The 5,794-nt window shown below is 38.1% G+C and overlaps 1 protein-coding gene and 1 long non-coding RNA gene across 2 annotated transcripts in view; one reads left to right on the top strand and one right to left on the bottom strand.

Annotated features, from left to right (window-relative positions):
* The window catches only part of LOC106945536 (cornifelin homolog B-like), a 33,680-nt gene that overhangs the window by 23,135 nt on the left and 4,751 nt on the right, over window positions 1-5,794 (bottom strand). The gene's annotated exons all lie outside the window — the stretch shown is intronic.
* The window catches only part of LOC106945537 (uncharacterized), a 21,389-nt gene continuing 17,773 nt past the window's right edge, over window positions 2,179-5,794 (top strand). The window contains exons 1-2 of the long non-coding RNA XR_001424583.1: window positions 2,179-2,189; window positions 3,870-3,872. This is a non-coding gene — a long non-coding RNA (uncharacterized LOC106945537). The remainder of the gene's footprint in view (window positions 2,190-3,869; window positions 3,873-5,794) is intronic.

Genomic DNA, 5,794 nt, shown 5'->3' with positions numbered 1-5,794 from the left:
TTTACTTGAGTACATTTTTGCCTGTGTATTTGTACTTTTACTTAAGTACATTTTTTGAGTACTTTCTCCACCACTGCTGACAACTGATTTCTAGAAGGCGGTTCTGCAAGGCTTCCTGGTGTTGCGTGCATTTACTTGGAGGGAACAGATCCCATCTTTTAGTCTCTTTTTAAAGGAGTAAACATTTTTAATGAGCAAAAATAAAGATATTAGAGGAAGACTAGATATATATCTGTGACGCTATGTTGTGGTACAATGATTTCTCTGGTTCTCTCAAGGTAATTGTAATTTGTGTTATTGTAGGAGTGCAGTTACAGCTCCCTGAAAATTCATCAAGACTCCTGATAAAGCTATCTGGAATAATTACTAAAGATTTAAATCATATGTTATTTTTTTTTTATCTATTAGAAATACAGACAGATTGATTAATTAGATGCCTGCACTTTCAGCTTTATGAAACTTTTCACATGCTCTTATATCAATTTTGCGACTGTTTCATATGATCGAATTTTGGCATTTGTGGCTTTCCTTCCGAATTGTTCTAATTTTAGATTTTCTGCTTGTTTAGATTTGAGCTCCTGGTAGGAATGTTGATCTGAAGCTTCTGCTAAGGTAGAGAAAGTCAGTCGGAGTTAAGGGAGGTTACGCCAGTGGAGGTCTTTGAGTACTTCTTAGAGGACAGAACTATGTGAAAAATCTGCTGTGTGGTTTAGATAAATCCAGCCAGCTGGGTCAAGTCCTGACAGGTCAGGGCATTCAGCAGATAAGACGCTGGTCAGCTTATCTGCTGCTGCTGTTATACAGCAGGAGCACCTTTAATGTTCTTCTAAAAAAGTTAAATTAATAATGATATTCATCAATGGAGCACCTATGGATTGATTATATGCTAAGTATCAATGAAGTAGCGCACCTTTATGGACGAGGGTGGAGGGATTGGGTTATTATTATTATTTATTTTTTGTTTTACCAACAGGCCTAATTTGAGAACAATATTCTTGACCATAATTTGATCATGTGAGGGCTCATGCTCTACTGTGTCCTGGTCCAACAGCTTCAACTATAAAGAATCAAAAGGAATCTTGAGAAAATCACTAATGCTGCAAGAGAATAATCAACAGAAAGGAGAGATGGTTAAAAATAATGATTAATCAACCAATTAGGAACAATACCAATAGATTCATCAACTACTAAGATAACCAGAAGCTGCAGTTGCATTAAGTCTCCACAACTTGACTCTTAAGTGCCTGTAATGCAGATCTCTGTATTTCCCAGCACAAAAAACTCAAGCTCTGCAGCAATTTCCCTTTTACATACTGCTCAAAAAAATAAAGGGAACATTTCACTTTAATTTTGTGTGTGGCTCCAAATCCAGGCCTCCATTGGTTAATAAATTTGATTTCCATTGATGATTTTTGTGTGATTTTGTTGTCAGCACATTCAACTTTGTACAGAACAAAGTATTCAATGAGAATATTTCATTCATTCAGATCTAGGATGTGTTATTTGAGTGTTCCCTTTATTTTTTTTGAGCAGTGTATATATCATCCTGTTACCCAACCACTTTCTCCATTATTTTCCAGTTACAGATAAAATAAAAGCAACTGTGATAAAACTGAAAAGCAATCCAACTTTAATAGCACACAAAGCTTTCCTATGCCATCCCTTAACACCTTTAACATCAGGTCACAACAATCAAATGGCCACTGGCAACGTTTCCTTTATCTTAAAGAGCACTTCAGAGCAGTAAGAATGAACAGACAGCTCTGGATTTAATTTGGTTATGCAACATAAACATGCAGTGAGAATGGCTGGTTTGCTTTGCAAAGAGCTGGAGCATCTGGAAGGGGATATCAGTGGAGAGGAGAGTTTGCATAACGAGTAAACCAACGCAGTTACAGCCAGTTTCCGTAGCATCCGACGGTCAGAAAGGTCAGACAGCTGCTGCTCTTTACACCATTTTTGTAGTTTTTAGTCTTTTTCTACTCGTGCAAGTCTATAACTGAAGAGTACAACCCAATGGTGCCTTAAAGCACCTGAATAAAATGAACGGCTTTTCAGGATGATTTCCAACACTAGACAAAACCAGTGACCATGTTCAAAGGGCTAAAAACACCAGCTGGAGTGGCAGCAAAGAACACAGCGTTTGAACACAAGTTTGGGCCAACATCGATATATAATGTTGTTTTGTGGTCAATAACACATATTTGACAATGCTATATATTTCCTTAACATTACGACACCATGAAAAATGACCAAGTCGCTGACGTTGCTCCCATGATTCTCAGAAGTGTGAGCAACCATCAGCACTCAGACCAAGTCCAATGATTCTGATTAAGAAACAAATGACAAAAACATTAGTCATGTCCTTTAAAGAAAGATATTTATGTCAAAAATCCAGTTGAAATCCAGTTGTTTTCATCTGCTAGTGAACGCCAAAAAAAATATAATAGACGTTGCCAAAGCCTACTGGTGTGGCAGTAACTTTAACATGACTAATCTACAAGGAAGGTGTTTTTTTTTTTTTTTTACGGGAAAGGAGCTAGATAAAATGCATTTTCATGCATGTTTGGGTGGTCCTGCATGCATTTCAAACACTTAAATATAATTTTTAAAAATCTGATGATACAAAAACCAGCTACGTATGGACCATGCAGGTGATCGCTGGTGAGCTTTAGGAGCTCCAGAGACGAATCAGGGAACAAGGGTTGTGATCGATACGCCAAACGGTCTCAGGAGGAACAACATGACCTGCTGTGATCATTTCTTCAGATTGCCCTAGAAAAAGGAAAGATGTTGTTCTCATGAGAACCTGAAAGGAACAGAAACCAAGTATGATCTTTTACTAGCGGCAGCAAAAACAAAAAAAAAGTATATAATTTTCATGAATAGCCATTGTTTTTCTCTGTGTAGGTTTTCTTAGTGGACGTTAAAACATTAAAATAGTTTAATTATTCTCATTCATCCTTCATTTCTAAGAAGTAAAGAACATCATTGCATTAAAAACTTATTTAGAGTTGATATGATACAAAATGTTTTGAGGGAAGTCTTTGGAGTCTTAAAAAAATCCCTGTGTCAAATTGACCCGGGAACAATATTGCTGCACTGCAGAAATGAACATAATAAGAGATTTAAAGACCTTTCAGTTCTCCACTGCATCACAGTCACATATTTAAAACAGTTGAAAAATCCCTTCTCTTCCCCTCCAGCAACACAAAGGACAATGAGATGCAAATAACCACTCAGCAAACACATTTCTGACTTTGCTACGTCAGAGAATCTCCCAGGCTTAATATCGAAAATGCAAGAACTGAATCATGAAAAACTGTAGAAATTGAGATTTTCCAGTTTGTTTTATCCACATTGGTCCTAATACTCTGTCGTAGATGTGTTGGTCTGAAATGTGTACGGTTAGAGTTGGACGGCACATATGTTGGCAAACTGTCTCTTTTTATTATTCTCTGAATGTGAGAATCTGGTTGCCTACATGTGCCAGAGCATGTTTGCTCTACAAAAGGAAATATCAAGATGGAAATTTGAAACTGTATCCAGTTTATTAAATCAAAGCTGGATTCAAGCAGTCATTCGGATCATCCGGTTCATTACACGTTGCAACCAACTCAAAGGTCCTGATGCAAAATTAACCCTGCAGCACAACCAACCCCAATCCACCTTTGAAAGAGGTAGTAAATACGCTGTACGAACTGGAAGAGTGGAACGAATGTGACACAGCGCAAAGTAAAGGCAGCAGGGTCAGACTGCTGACATCATGTGGTTGCATGTTTGGTACAGAAGTATGATCCGAAATGACGATCAATTATTTACAAGAGAAACCAATGCAAGCTGCAAAGAAACCACTGCCCCCATTAAAGCAGGTCATCTCTGTCCACAGGACATGAGAAAACAGCATAGAACAACACACTGCTGCTGCTACTGAGTCGTTTCAAGTCGAGTCGAGTTAATTCACTCAGGACAATCCAGCAACAAGGCAGTTTCCAAGTGCTTTACACCAGAAAAACAGACAGCAATTACGAAACAAGCAATGAACATTACGTTTTGTCAAATGCTGTCATCAAAATCATAAAGCGTGTAAACATCAAATATGTCGACCAATGTTCCAGTTACCATGAATCAACAGCATCTCTAAACAGGAAGGATCTGAGTTTTGATTAAAAGGAACTCAGTTTTGTAGTTTTGTAGTTGTAGGGAAGTTTGCTCCAGATTTGTAGTGCATAGAAGCTGAATGGTGCTTCTCCATGTTTGGTTCTGGGGTTGCAGAGCAGAACCAGAACCAGAAGACCCGAGAGGTCTGGAAGGTTAATACAACCACAGCAGGTCTTTATTGTACTGCGGTGCTAAACCGTTCAGTGATTTACAAACTAGTAGTAGGACTTCAGAACTGGAGTAATGTGCTCTGCCTTCCTGGTTTTAGTCAGACCACGAGCAGCAGCAGCGCTCTGGGTCAGATGCACCTGTCTGACTCATTTCTTAGGCAGTCCTGTGAAGACACTGTTGCAGTAATCAGAGAACTAAAGACGGATCTTGTGGCTAAAGTTCTTTAGAAACATTCTTGAGGTGATAGAAGGCTGACTTTGCAATTGTCTTTTTGTGGCTCCGTAGTTTCAGGTTGGAGTCCATCACTACACCCAAGTTTCATTTCTCTTCAGCTGGTTTTAGTAATTCAGTAACATGAGAAAACAGTAAGAAATGCTGATTAAGAAATGCTGATGTTACACATAACGAAGGATTATGTTAACCTTTAATATAAAGCAGACATATTGCTAGACCTATCAAAGGAGTGTTTGAATTTGGCAAAAAGGATGTTGATGTATGAAATGTCTCCTTTTTAAGAGATACAAAACCTATAGTTTTAATAGAAAAACGTGATAAAATGGTTTACAAAGGTGTAAAAAAAAAAACTAATTTATCCTGATTCCGCTTTTCTTGCCACACAGTTAATTAAAACACATTATGAAAAAAGTAATTTCTCTTTTATTTTGAGCTACATCTTTTCTGAAAACGGTTTTCTGTCAAGGTGCTTCAGAGCAAAATCAAGTGACAGGGTACCTTCAGGCACTCCACCATTCATTTTCAGACTTTTCTGAAAAATTTCTGAGCTCAGCGCACACCATTTTTCTCTCATCACTGCAATTACTGTGAATGAGCTACAGATATGAATCGCGGTACTAAATGAGACGACAAATAGCCCTCTCATATGCTTCAAACGGTTTTTGGATCGGCCTTACGAATCCTGAACAGGAAGGAGTTGTTCGGACAGCTTTTTTCATCAAAATTGACTGGGTGTCTCATAAAGTTAGATAAGTCTGACACACACTCAGGGCAGTTTCATCACTATAGCAACAGAATACAGAGATAGGGAGAACTGCTGGGGTTTGGACTACAAAGACTCTGTAGTTCTAAACATGGCGGAACACTTTAATACCCAGGGCAGACCAGAAGGTCAGAACTACAACATGGCGGAACACTCAATTATTACAGAGGAGGGCTGAGCTGGCAGTTAAAACAACTTGCTGTTTTTGGCATTATACAGGTAGATTAACCAAACCACTGTTACACATTGGATTAGTGTGGTTATGAAAATTAAGTTTACTGAAAGTTTCAAAATAAAACTCTGAAAATTGCACTGACAAAAGTGCATCGCCGGAAGCGATGCAAAAATGAAAATCTTTTTTTTATGTTTTTTTTTTTAGGATAGTAAACTGCCTGCCGCAGCAAGGCAGTTCATTAACATTAGCATTTCATGGTTGTCTCAAAGATTGAAATCCTTCCCCAGCTT

The sequence above is a fragment of the Poecilia latipinna genome, unplaced genomic scaffold, assembly GCF_001443285.1.
Source record: "Poecilia latipinna isolate Pla-1442-1.1 unplaced genomic scaffold, P_latipinna-1.0 Scaffold149, whole genome shotgun sequence".
Taxonomy (NCBI): Eukaryota; Metazoa; Chordata; class Actinopteri; order Cyprinodontiformes; family Poeciliidae; genus Poecilia; species Poecilia latipinna.
Note: the sequence above shows the minus strand (reverse complement) of the source record. Positions and strands in the feature narration are given on the sequence as shown.